Raw genomic sequence first — 14,563 nt, forward strand, 5'->3', positions numbered from 1 at the left:
TGGATTAATGTGGACTAGATCGGACTAAGTAGAGTGGGTTCAAGTGGATTGTATTGGAGAGGGGTCAATTGTATTGCAGTGAGGTGGATTATGTAGCGGTGGACTTGATTGGAGTGGGGTGGGTTGGATTGATGTAGGGTGGGTTGGATTGGCCTGGGTGTAATGATTGGAGTGGGTGGGATGATTGGACTTGGGTATGTTGGCTTGGAGTAGGGCGGATTGGACTGCAGTGGGGTGGATTGGACTGTAGGGGGGCAGGCAGAGTAGAGTGGACTGAACTGGGGGGTGGTGGATTAGGGTGAGATGTATTGAATTGGAGTGGGGTAGATTGGACTGGGCTGGATTGGGGTGGGTTGGATTGGTGTGGGGTTTACTGGATTGTAGTGGGGTGGATTGGCGTGGGGTGAATTGGGATGGACTGGGGGATTGGGGTGTTGTGGATTGTTTGGAGTGGGGCAGATTGTTTTGGATTGGAGTGGGGCAGGTTGAAGTGGGGCAGCTTGTTTTGAATTGGAAGGAGGCAGGCTACATTGGGGCAGAGTGTTGTGTATTGAGTGTGACAGATTGGAGTGGGGCAGATTGTTTTGGATAGGAGTGGGGCAGACTGGAGTGGGACAGATTGTTTTTGATTGGAATGGGGCAGAGTGGAATTGGGCAGATTGGAGTGGGACAGATTGTTTTGGATTGCAGTGGGCATGTTGTATTAGGGTTGACTGGAGTGGGGTGCATTGGGTTGGTGTGGGGCTGAGTGGATGGGAGTGGGGTGGATTAGGGTGTATTGGGATGGAGTGGGTGGATTGGATTGGGGGGAGTTGACTTGGATTGGAGTAGGGCATATTATTTTGGAATGGAGTAGGGGAATTGGGCAGATTGGAGTGGGACAGATTGTTTTGGATTGCAGTGGGCATGTTGTATTAGGGTTGATTGGAGTGGGGTGCATTGGGTTGGTGTGGGGCTGAGTGGATGGGAGTGGGGTGGATTAGGGTGTATTGGGATGGAGTGGGTGGATTGGATTGGGGGGAGTTGACTTGGATTGGAGTAGGGCATATTATTTTGGAATGGAGTAGGGCAGAGAGGAGTGGTGCAAACTGTTTTTGATTGGTGTGGGGCAGACTGGATTGTGGCGAATTGGAGTGGGGAATATTGTTTTGGGTAGGAGTATGGCAGATTCTAGTGGGAAGGATTCGAGTGGGACAGATTGTTTTCGATTGAAGTATGTTAGAAATGAGGTCTCTAGTTGGCAGGGGTATACACCTTGGCCAAGTAGGGATCACAATCCTAGTCAGGGTAAGTCAAAACGCAACACAAATTATCCTGTGCTCACCCTCTGGTAGCTTGGCACAGAGCAGGCAGGCTTAACTTAGAAGGCAATGTGTAGAGTATTTGTGCAATAACTCATACGGTAACACAGTGAAAACACCACAAAGATACACCACACAGTTTTAGAAAATTAGGTAATATTTATCTGTATAAAATAAGGACAAACTGACAATAATCCAATAAGCACAAGTTGAAATATCACTTTTTAAAGATTTAAAAAAGTTTCAATCCTTACGAATCATCAAATCAAATCAGTGTTTATAAAGCGCAACTACTCATTTGTAAGGGTCTCAAGAATCAGTTGTTGTATCCTTGTAACACACAGTACCTGGGATGTGTCAAAACTATGACGCACTGCAGAGGATGAGATGCGTTGTAAAATAGGGTGTAGCGTCAGATTTCCCGGTGCAGCTTAGGCTATGCGTTGTTTCTTCCATGCTGCAAGGTGATGCGTTGATTTCCAGGAGCATTGATCAAACCATTGTATGCCAGAGGGTAGCAAAAGCTGTACATCAAATCTCATTGTCCCCTCCTACTTCACAAAAAGAATCATTTGATATTCACCCTACTCCTTCTGATGCTCTGTCCTCTCTTTACCTACTTTTACCTCTTTACCTACCCTCCCAAATCCTTCCTCTCCCCTCCATCTGCTTTGTCCTGCTGATGTGTCCCACATTTACTTGTAGCTTACATTCTCCCTACCCAGCTTCCTCTCATACACCTTTCCATCTCTGACTGCACGGCCACATGCCTACCAACTATTATTTACTAACTTCTCTCTATTTTCATCCTTCTGCAGTGATGTTCACGTTCTTCTTAAATCCATCCTACCCTCTTACACCAGACATTGCTCATGTGTGATCACTTGCTTTTTGTCATCTATTTTTGCTCTCTGCCAGCCCTCACACTCTGCATAACACTCACTACCCCATATTTGTTCTTATACTCCTGACCTTATTTCTCTCTGCTCTTCCCACGCTCCTCCAACCCCCTTAGCACATCATTTCTTAATGCATCCTATCGTGCACGCTAAACCTCTTCAGCCCCTCTTTATCTTCTGAGATGCATGGGTACTTTGAAGCCCAGGGACGATGCATTGAAAATCCTTGAAATGCTGGGAGAAGGAGCAGGACCTGCGTCGACCCGGTTGGTGATGCAGTGAGATTTCAGCCCCGATGCAGGTGCTGCATCGATTTCTGCAGGAGTTGCTCTGATCTTCCAATGCACAAGGATTTCTTGAAGAGGTGAAGTCTTTGCTGGCCCTGAGACTTCAAGAACAGGAGGCAAGCTTAATCCAAGCCCTTGGAAAGCACTTTAGAAGGAAGGCAGAGTCCTTCCAGCAGAGTCAGGAGCACCAGGCAGCAGGGCCACAAGCAGGAAAGCAGTCCTTCAGCAAAGCAGTCCAGATGTGTTCTTTAGGCAGCCAGGCAGTCTCTCTGACAGAGGCCAGGTGTAGGTCCAGAAGTGTCTGATTTGGTGGAGTCAGAGCCCCATGTTATATATCCAAAATGCCTTTGAAGTGGGGGAAACTTCAAAGAGTTGTTTTAGAGTGCACAAGTTCCCCTTTCAGCCCTGCCCTGTCTACCAGGATCCCTGTGGGGGGTTATCAATCCTTTGTGTGAGGGCAGGCCACTGGCCTTTGAAGTGTAAGAGGGAGCCCCTCCACCCTTCCTGCCCAAGAAGACCCATTCAGTATGCAGATGAATGCAGATGTGAGTTGGTATCCTGTGTTTATGGTTTTCTGTGTGGAATGCACAAAGGGAGCTGTCAACAAGCACAGATCAGATGTGGATTTGAGACAGGGCTGTAAGGCACAGATGGCAGCAAGTGCAGAGAAATGCCCACTTTCTAAAAGTGGCATTTCTTAAATAGTAATATTAAATCCAACTTCACCAGTAAGTAGGATTTTCTATTACTATTCTGGCAATACCAAACATGACAGGGATAATCCTTCCAGATCAGAATTTACCACTTAAAAGTATATGAGGGCAGTTCTATGAGAGGAGCAGGCCTCACGGTAGTGGGAAACGAAATGAGGAGTTTTTCACTGCCAGGATATGTAAAACAAATTTAGGTACATGTCCTGCCTTTTACTTACATAGCACTCTGCCCTATGGGGTGCCTAGGGTCTACCTTAGGGATGACATATATAGAGAACAAGGAGAGTTTAAGGCTTGGCAAGTAGTTTTAAATGCCAAGTCAAAGTGGTAGTGAAACTGCACACATGGGCCTTGCAATGACAGGTTTGAGACATGGTTAAGGGGCTATTTATGTGTTTGGCACAATTAGTGCTGCAGGCCCACTAGTATCATTTAATTTACAGGCCATGGGAACATGTGGTGCCCTTTACTAGGGACTTACAGGTAAAATAAATATGCCAATTGGAGAAGGAACCAATGTTAACATGTTTAGGAGAGAGAGCACATGCACTTTAGCACTGGTCAGCAGTGGTAAAGTATGCATTCCTAAACCAGCAAAAACAGGGTCAGAAAATGGAAGGAGGCAGGCAAAAGGTTGGGGGATGACCACCCTAAGACTGTCAGGTCTAACATGTGTCCCCCCCTCCCCCAGTTGAAAGTGGGGAGAGCTACCCAACTCCTTGGGAGCTCTCATAACTAAGGCGGAAGAATGTGGAGAGACCATCAGCATTGGCGTGGTCAGTCCCCAGGCGATGCTCCACCATAAAGTCCATTCCCTGTAGGGAGATGGACCACCTCAAGAGTTTAGGATTTTCACCCTGCATCTGCATGAGCCGTCTGAGGGGCCTGTGGTCTGTCTGGACCCAGAAGTGAGTCCCAAACAGGTAGGGTCTCAGCTTCAGTGCCCAGACGACAGCAAATGCTTTTCTTTCAATGCCACTCCATTTCTGTTCTTGTGGAAGTCACCTGCTACTAATGATGGTTACCGGTTGGTCTAGGCCCTCCTCATCAGCTGTGCTAAGACTGCCCCTGTGCCGTGCTCTGAAGTGTCCGTCTGCACTATGAATTCCTTGGAGTAATCAGGAGTCCTGAGCACAGGTGTGCACATGGTTTCCTTAAGGGAATCAAAGGCGTTCTGACAAGCCTCTGTCCATATCACCAACCCTGGCTGCTTTTTAGAAGTCAGCTCAGTTAAGGGGGCCACAATGGTACTATATCCCTTAACAAATCGCCGGTAGTAGCCAGTGAGGCCTAGGAAGGCTCTCACTTCAGTTTGGGTTTTAGGTGGCTGCCAAGCCATTATTGTTTCAATCTTGGCCTGGATGGGCTGCACCTTGCCACCACCTACTAGATGTCCCAGGTACACAACGGAACCCTGCCCAATCTGGCACTTACTGGCCTTGATTGTCAGTCCTGCCTGTTACAGGGTCTGGAGCACATCCGGGAGGTGAAGCAGGTGTTCCTTTCAGCTGGCACTGTAGACGGCAATGTCGTCTAAGTTGGCAGCACAGAACGCCTCTTTACCAGCAGGACGCTGTTAACCAGCAGTTAGAAGGTAGCAGGGACATTCTTCATACCAAAGGGCATCTCCTAGCATTGGTAATGTCCTTCAGGGGTAGAGAATTCTGATCTCTCTTTGGCCTCCTCAGTCAAGGTGATCTGCCAGTACCCTGATGTCAAATCAAAGGTACTGAGGAATCTTGCAGCGCCTAGCCTGTCAATTAGCTTGTCAGCACTGGGTATGGGATGTGTGTCAGTCTTGGTGACTGAATTGAGACCTCGATAGTCCAAACAGAACCGAAGTTCTGGTTTGGCGCCCAGTGGGACAGCCTTTGGTACCAACATCACTGGGCTGGACCAAGGACTGTTAGAAGCTTCAATCATCCCTAAAGCTAGCATCTTGGCAACTTCTTCCTTGATACTGGCCTTTACCCTGTCTGACAACTTGTACATTTTGTTCTATACAGAGGGACTGTCTCCTGTGTCTATATCATGGACACACAGATGTGTGAGTCCAGGGGTAAGAGAGAACAGGGAGGATAACTGTCCCAATAACTGGTAACAGACACCTCGCTGTTCTAGGGTCAGGGAGTCAGAGAGGTTGACACCCTCCAAGGACCCATCACTTTCTTGTGCAGAGAGGAGGTCAGGGAGAGGTTCACTATCCTCCTCCACACCCTCATTCGTTACAAGGAGCATGCTGACTTCAGACCTCTCAAAGTGAGGATTTAGTCTGTTTACACGGAACCCCCTTAGGAGTTTTCTAGGGGTCTGGAGGTCCACGAAGTAAGTGGCGTCTCCCTTACAATCCTTTACTTCGTATGGGCCAGTCCAGTGCTCCTGGAGAGTCCTGCGCTCCACTGGTTCCATGGCCCATTCTTTGTCAGCAGGTTGTAAGTTCACTAGAGTGGCCTTCCGGTCATACCAGCATACCAGCATTTTATTACCTCTTGACTAGCCTCAAGGTTGCTTTTGGCCTTTTTCCAGAAGCGCTGCATCTGGTTGCGGAGCTGACTACAGCCTGGCGAGGTTTCCCAGGAGCTTCCTCCCACCCCTCCTTGACAATGCTTAGGGGCCCTCTGACTGGGTTATAGAGAAGCTCAAAGGGACTGAACCCTACCCCTTTCTGGTGCACCTTTCTGGAAGCAAAGAGAAAGTATGGCAAAAGTATGTCCCACTTATGCCTCTTGGCCTCAGGCAGGCCTGTAATCATGCCCTTCAAGATCTTGTTGGAATCTCTCAACTAGATCATTTGATCGAGGGTGATAGGGTGTGATGAACTTGTAAGTTATACCACGCACATCCCACATGGACTTCATGTATGCAGACATGAAGTTAGTGCCTCTGTCAGACACTATGGCCCTCATTATGACTTTGGCGGTCAGCTGACTGCCACGTCGATGATGGCTGTACTATCGTCGCCAGGCAGGCGGTGAAGATTGCCAAATTATGATCATGGAAGCGATCCCTCCCATAGACAGCCAGTGTACCACCCGAACCGCCAGCACAGTCCGTTCACTGACCACGGCGGTAGCCCTCTTGAGGCAGGCAGAAGACAATGACCCGCCCACCATATTATGACATAGCAGACTGCCAGGATTTCCAGGGCGGGATGACCGCCACCAAAATCCTGGCAGAAACATCATATAAAAGGAGACACTCACCTTCAGGGACACAGAGGAGTCCGCGGCCGCCATGGAACCAGAACTGGAAGTCATCCCGATGCTGTACCATGCAATGGCATTCCAGGAGCACCAACACAGAGGAAGACAGCGACGGTCAGTACAGCCACCTAGCACACAAGGGAGGGAGGGAGAGTGACACACACACACATGCACAACACACACTACACACTCACATACCACACGCCCAGAACCATCTGCAGAGTAATCCCACACCAACATAATCTAGAAGGAAAGGAAGACAGCACACATACCTTTGGTCTCACCACTGTAATACGTTGGCTATAGCGACCTCAGGAAAATCAAATATAAATATTTACAGATAGGGCCATGGGCCAGTCCAAGTGAACTACAATGCCACAGGCAACATCCAAGGCCCAACTTGACTCCTGACAGCCCATTCAATCCACTGGGTAGGGGCATCATGGAGATGGTAGGCAGGCACCTCAGGTGGCGGGGCGGTAGACGGGGAGGGGGTGGTTTCTTCTTGGGAGGGGGTCCTTGGGCCTGGATTTGGGAGGGGCGGGTCCTTGCCCTTCTGTTTTTCTGGATGGAGAAGTGGCCTTGTGACTGGGAGGAAGAGGAGTCGACATGGAGCTGGAGGTACTTTGCTGGGGGGTGGGACTTCTCTCTTATGGGCAGGACAGAGATAGGGGAGGAAAAAGGTCAAGGTGGGAAAGGAAAAGCTTCTTAGGACCAGTGGGGCAGGGTGTGGGAGGAGGAATGGGAGTGGAGGTAGAGGGAGTGGTTGTAGGAGGAGGAGGTGTGCTGGACTTGGGTGCAGATGCATGGACAATGTGCGTGTGTGAGGTGGATGGCTGTTGGGTGTCTGAGTGGGAACGTTTATGTGTCTTAGGAGGAGGGCAGACAGGGTGGGGGAAGACAAACAGGACATATGTATGTTATGGTGGTGTCTGCAAGTGAGGTGGGTGTGCTGCATGAGGTGGTGATGGTGGTGACTGTGCATGTGGTGTGTGTGGTGCATGGCTGTGTGTCTGCTGTTGTGGTGACTGTGGGCAAGGCTGTACAGGTGGCAGGATCGGGAACTGATGATGCAATACATGCAGCTGTGAGTACTGATGTGACTGTGAGGGAGGAGGAGGAGAGGAGACAGTGGAGGCAGTGGCTGCTGTAGTATGTGCATCTGGGTGTTGGCTGTGTGTATGCTTGTGGAGTGAAGTGTGGTGCTTGTGTTTGTCTGTGTGAGTCCTGTCTGTTGTTCTGTGTGCATGCTTGTCAGATTGTGTGCCTGGGATGGGTTGGGGGAGGGCTATGGGACAGGGAACAGGAGGTTGGAGGGGGGACAGGCACACTGGCTGCTGCCAGAGAGGAGGCCAGAGCCTGGAATGATCTTTGTAGGGTAGCCAAGCCACTGTGAATGGCCTCCAGGAAGGCATTGCATTGCTGTATCTGGGATGCCAGCCCCTGGATGGCATGCACTATGGTTGACTGCTCTACAGAGATGGATCTCAGGAGGTTCATAGCCTCCTCGCTGAGGGCAGCAGGGCTGACTGGGGCAGGGCCTGAGGTGCCTGGGGCGAAGGAGATGCCCACCCTCCTGGGTGAGCGGGCATGGGCAACTGGGTGGGGGGCTACTCGGAGGGCGATGCTGGTACGGGGTGGTGGAAGATGAAGTAGCTGGGGTGGTCCCAGAGAGGTCCACCACCACCAGGGAGCTCCCATTGGAGGAGGAATCTGAGTCTGTAGTGGTTGCTCCAGTCTCCCCCGTGGTTCTCCCCTCACCCTCCAACCCACTGGTCCCTTGGCGTCTGTGCCCTCTGCCTCCTGGGTCCCGTGGGCTGCAGCTCCCCCACTTGCGGTGCCCTTGCTTCTTCACCAGATGATGCTAATGCACACATGGACTTGAAGACAAAAGGAGAGGGGGGAGAGAGAAAGGTAGCACAGGGTCAATCACAGCACCAACAGCACATATGGCATACCCATCACAATTACTCACTTGGACTTACATTGCGCAGTATGGACCATAGTGACAAACCATTGCCTAGGTACAACAGCAGTAAGGAACCCAAACACTACCAACTGCACACCTACTGGGACTAACTGACTAAGCCCTGTCTGCCATGGTGTGTTAGCTACTTAGCTATGCCAAAAATGCATTCCATCCTATATAGCTAAGCAGGAATAGCTAAACCGGTGTATTGGGCCATCCACCGACAAGAACCTTGCACCCAAACCCCATGGCAGGCAACAAATACAAAATACCACACACACAGTCTGTGCTCACCCCCCTGTGGCTGCTGTGCTGCCCTCAAGCACCCATCAAACTCAGGATTGGCCACTGCCAGTATACGGGCTATTAGGGGAATCAGGCTCCGACAGGCACCCCACTATCATTGGGAGGCCGTCACCAGCTGGGCCTCCGCGGTCTTCTGGGCCCAGCGTCTCAGGTCCTCCCACTGTTTCCTGCAGTGGGTGCTCTGCCGGGTTTGGACCCCCAGGGTCCGCACATCCTTGGTGATGGCATGCCACAACCCTTTCTTTTGATGGGCACTGACCTGCAGAGGAAACACAGGCAGAAGGACACCATGAACTATACAATCCAGTCTCACATTCTGCATTTGCCCCTCATCAAGAACACACATGACCCGTATGTCTGCATACACATTGCATGCAGCTAAACCCCCCCAAATGACACACTGCCAGCACACACATACATCTACATGCAGCTATGTCACATTCAACATACCCATTTTGTACTCACCTGTTGGTCTGGAGGCCCATACAGCTGCTCATACAGGGGTAGGACCCCATCCACAAGCTTCTCCAACTCCTCTGATCTAAAGGCTGGGGCCCTTTCCCCTGTAGCACGGGCCATTGCAGGTTCCAGACACAGGTCACAGCAGCACACGCAGTGGCAATGTAGTACCATGGAAAGTTGGAATCAAGTGAAGTGTTAGAAAGAAAATGGTGGTTACGTCCGCGGTGGCGAACACCGTCACCGCCGGCATTGATCATCATTGGTTCCTGTACACCATAGAGCCACATGCTAGCCAATGAGTATTTGCACGGTGGTACAGACTACCTTCTGCCATGACGCCTAATGCCGGCGGAGTGAGGTCACTTCCACCTGTCCCTGCATACAGGACAGGCGGTTGCCATTTCCTACTGCTAGTACTCATGTTGGGAAGATATATGTGCATCATTGCTATCGACTGTTCACACCTGGACAATTCCAGTCTCCTACATACATACATGCTCTGTGTACTATGATGTTGTGTGTCCATAGGTCCTCTAGTCACACCCATTTTACTTTTGACTCTCTTAGATACCAACCACTGTGGAGGATGAGGATGAGGAGGCAAGCACCCGTGTACAGACCCCTTGTGGACTTGGCTACACTGGAGGACCGGCACATCATACTAACCTATCGTCTGGACAGGGCCACCATTGCTGAACTGTGTGCACAACTGGAGCCTGATCTAATGCTTGCTATCCGTAGCGCTACAGATATTCCCCCTGTAGTTCAGGCAGTCTAAGTGCTCCACTTCCTGGTAAGATGTTTCTTTCCTGGTGACTTGTCTGCAGGAATGTCACAGCCAATGTTTTCTATTGTGCTTGGAAGGGTTTTGGCTGCCTTGCACAAACACATGAACAGCTACATTGCACTCCCCCAGAGTGAAGATTTGCCCATTGTGGAGGCTGGATTCCTCGCCATGGGACACATACCACATGTGATCGGGGCCATTGACGGGACCCTTATTGCCTTGGTCCTTCCCAGGGCAAATGAGCAGGTATACAGGAATAGGAAGAGTTTACAATCAATTATTGTCCAGATGGTGTACCTTGCAGATCAGTTCATCTCCCACATCACTGCCAAGTATCCTGGATCTGTGCATGATGCCTATGCCTTGAGGAATAGCAGTGTCCCACAGGTGATGGCACGACTACAGAGACACAGAGTGTGGCTCATGGATGAGCATGAGTCTTCACACAAGGCATGTCAGTGTATGGCAACTGGAGATGTTCACCAAGCCAATGTAAATGGGTAATGTGTGCCCCTCACTACTTCCAGGTGACTCTGTCTCCCCAAACCTGTCCTGGTTGTTGACCCCTGTTAGGAATCCGAGAACAGGGGCTAAAAAGTGGTACAATGAGTGACATGGCCGTAGGAGAAGGGTTGTAGAATGCACATTTGGCTTATTGTAAGCCATGTTCAGGTGCCTCTATTTGACAGGTGGATCCCCATGCTATGACCCTAGGAAGGTGTGCCAGATTGTGGTGGCATGTTGCATGCTGCACAATTTGGCCCTCAGGCACCATGTGCCCTACCTGCAGGAGGTTGGTGTGGTAACAACAGTGTAACAATGTGATGGCTATAGACAGCTTGACAACATCTGTTTGATGGAATTAAACTTTACAGGACATTTGCACATTATGATACACTAAATTACATTGCACATTTCTGTCTGATAAAGAACTGTTACACCAGTTGTGTTCAAGAGTGTTTTTTGAAGTGACAATAATGAAGAGTGCAATAGAATGGGGTGATGGTTGAGGTAAACCACAGTGTAGTGTTCGATTTGGTCAGGAGCACAGGTACAATGTCCATGGGGCCATAGGATGAGGAGCAATGGCAGTCCAAAGTGAACAAGGTCACTCAGTGGTAAACAAGGGGGACATTCTGGAGGGGCTCATTTCCTAGTGGTGGTCTTGGTCTTGGCAACAGTCTCTGGTGTCTGTCTGGGTTGCAGGGATGGTTTACAGGTTGGTTCTTCTGCTGCAGAGGGAGGGGTGCTGGTGGTCTGTGGGTCCTGTTGCAGGTCCTCCTGTGCACTAGCTGCAGGTGATGTTGATGGCTGCTGACTGGAGTGGCTAGTGGTAGTGGGCATCTGGTGCACTCTGTTCTCCCGCACGGTGTTGGCCATGTCACCAACCACCCCTACAATGGAGGCCATGTTGGCATTTTGGCCCTGCAACTGCTGCATGACCTCCTGGTGGTGTACCCCCTGCAGCCACTGGTTCTCCTGCATGATCATGATGTCCTGGGATTTTTGGTATGCCCCCAAGACATCTGTGAGTGCCTCATGAGCAGTCTGTTCCCTGGGCCTGCCCCCCAGCACACAGCTGACCTGACACTGTCTGTGGCCCCCTGTGCCCCCTGAACGGTGTGCCCACTCCCACTTACACCAGTACCTTCTTCGTCTTGCCTGTGTGGTGTCGACTGCGGTTCCTGTACAGGTGGCACACTATTGATCAACGTGTCCTGGGGGCAGGGGATTGGGGGCGTTGGGTGGCTGCTGATGTGTCTGAGTCAGAGGGGGGCCTGTGGTGGACTGAATGTGGGATGTTGAAGCCGAATGACCTGTGGTCCCAGATGGGCCAGGGAGTTCATTTAGCTCAGGACATCCAGAGTTGCTGTCATCACTGGGTCATCTTCTGATGGGGGGACTGGGTTGCCATGGCACCTGCACATCACTGACATTGGCTGAGGCACCTGTGGGGATGTAAGTGATTTGTTAGGGTCATTGTCTGTCACACTTTCTGCATTTCTACCTTTCCCTATGGGTTTGGTGTTATCCTCCCACCTTTGGTAGTGTATGGTGTTGGATTGTAGGATTGGTAGTACTACATGCTGTCCATGCATTGTTGGTGGGTGTGCATGCAGTGCTAGGAGGGGTGTGCCTGCAGTGGGTAGGTTATGGACGGGTACAGATTTACCTGTGGTCATTGGGGTGGTGCACTGTATGGGATGGAGTGGGGTGAAGGGAGTCAGGGTGAGGGGGTGACATGCCATGTAGGGATTGGTGGTTGTAGGTAAATAATGGTGACTTATCCATGTCCAGCCCTCCAGTGACTCCAGTGAGGCCGGAGGGATTGCCATGACTTGCTCCTCCCATGCTGTCAGCTGTGGGGGAGGAGGTGGGAGTCTACCTCCAGTCCTCATTTGGCGACCTGGTCTCTTGATGCAATGGAACGCCCCTTCCCCCGTAGGTCATTCCAACCTCGGATGTCATCCCTTGTGTGTGGATATTGACCCACGGACTTCACCCTGTCCACGATCCTCCGCCATAGCTCCATCCTCCTGTCAATGGAATCTTCTGGACCTGTGCACCAAACAGCTGTGGCTCTACCCTGACGATTTCCTCTACCAGCACCCGCAACTCCTCATCTGTGAATCGGACGTGCTTTTTTGGGGACACGCTTATTGTGTGTTGTGCGGAGGGTCTTCAGTGTTGTGGGGTGTGTGGAGTGTGATACGTGATGGATGTATAGGTGGATTTGGTGTGTGTGTGCCGTTCTGTAGGGGATTGGCCTAGCAAGGTGTGTGTTGGACTTATTTTCCTTTATTCCTTTTTTTCCTTTTTTTCCTTATGCAGGGTCATCCCCAGTCTTTTTGCCTCCTGCCTCCTATTTTTTTCTGACCTGTCGCTGTTGGCTCTAGGACTCTGACCACTTTATCACTGCTGACCAGTGCTAGAGTGCAGGTGCTCTCCCATCTAAAGTTGGTATGATTGGCTTAGACCTAATTGGTATATTTTATTTACCTGTAAGTCCCTTGTACAGTGGTATCTCTATACCCAGGGCCTGTGAATTAAATACTACTAGTGGGCCTGCAGCGCTGCTTGCGCCACCCACTGAAGTAGACTTTCAAACCTGTCTCAGGCCTGCTAGCGCAGGGCAAGTGTGCACAGTATTCTGCCACAGGGACCTAGCATCTAAATTTACTTGCCAGGGCCAGAACTCCCCTTTTACTACATGTAAGTCACCCCTAAGGTACGCCCTAGTTAGCCCTATGGGCAGGGTGCCATGTATGTAGAAGGCAGGACATGTGCCAGGTTGCGTGGCCTGTCCTGGTAGTGAGAAACAGCCTAACTTGGTGTCTAATGCCTTCTCATAGGATTGCATTAGAAATGCCCCGCCTTATGTGTAAGGGGTATTGTCTGATTTATGAGGGGTAGCGAGGCATGTTTGCTATGGTTGTGATGGTGATAATAAATGCTGCTTACTGGTGTCGGTGTATTTTTTATTACTATTACAGGAATGCCACTTCTAGAAAGTGCACATTTATCTGTGCTTATGACTCTGGTGTTTTGCAGCTTGACTCCAATCCACGTCTGGGCAGAGTGACAGTTGGTGCTTTGTGCATACTTTTCAGACAGCCTGTACACAGGAAGGGTGGAGGTGTCACAGAGGTGCATCTGCATACTGAATAGTCTTCCTGGGCTGAGAGAAGGGAGAGGCGGTGCACACCTACATTTGTAAAGCCTGTGCTCTGGCCTCACACAATAGGGTTGTTTACCCCCCACTGATGTTTGGAGCCTGTGCTGAAGGAGAGAGGGGGCACTCCCAGAACCAGTTGTAACTGGTTGGAACCTCCTCTCCCCACCACTGTAAAACACTGCAAGGACTGAGTATAAGTACAGGGGAATTTTCCCCACAATTTGGAGATTCTTGGAGACATTTTAGAGATGGACACAGAAGGGTAGAAGGATTCACCAGAAACCACCATGGACTGCTGCTGCTGTGCTGACCTGTGACCTGCTTGGTCACTATAAGGAACTGCCCTAACTTGCACCCTCCTTGTGCTGGCCTATTGCTGAGCCCCTTCATCTGTGGGCCTTTCTCTGGAACTCTGCTCCCCAGGGGCAGGGTGCTGTGGCCCCTGACCCTTGCAACCTTATGAAGCAAGAGGGGTGCTTCATCACCCGACAAAAGCTAGCGCTCTGGAAAGCGTTTCATCTTTTCTTCATTCCGTGCTTTGTTTTCAAAAGCGCTCTTTAGCTGTGGTGGGCATCACTGCTGTGACCCGGGCTTTGTTTAATGCACAAGCGCTTTTAAAAGCGCATCGTGGTGGCAGAAATCACAGCTGCAGCCCGGGGAGGCTGTTCAACTGAAGCGCGAGGGGAGCGCGCCTTGCAATGCCCCCGGGGCACAAAGGAAATCCTTCTTTTCCTGGACCGGACCAAGCGTGCTCCTATTGGTGTCCCCGGGTTGAGGACCGCTCCGTAGAGCACCCCGGGGGCACCGGGGGCACCGGAAGGCCCTGCTTTGGGCCAGAACTCCACGAGAGGCAGGAAGGAGAGGAGGATGCCTCTCCTTCACCTGCTGAGCCCAGGAGGGCTCTATGCTGATCTGCGGGCGGGGTGGTACCCTCACCGGAGGCTCGCCCGCCCGCAGGCC

The sequence above is a fragment of the Pleurodeles waltl genome, chromosome 8 (assembly GCF_031143425.1).
Source record: "Pleurodeles waltl isolate 20211129_DDA chromosome 8, aPleWal1.hap1.20221129, whole genome shotgun sequence".
In the NCBI taxonomy this organism is placed as follows: Eukaryota; Metazoa; Chordata; class Amphibia; order Caudata; family Salamandridae; genus Pleurodeles; species Pleurodeles waltl.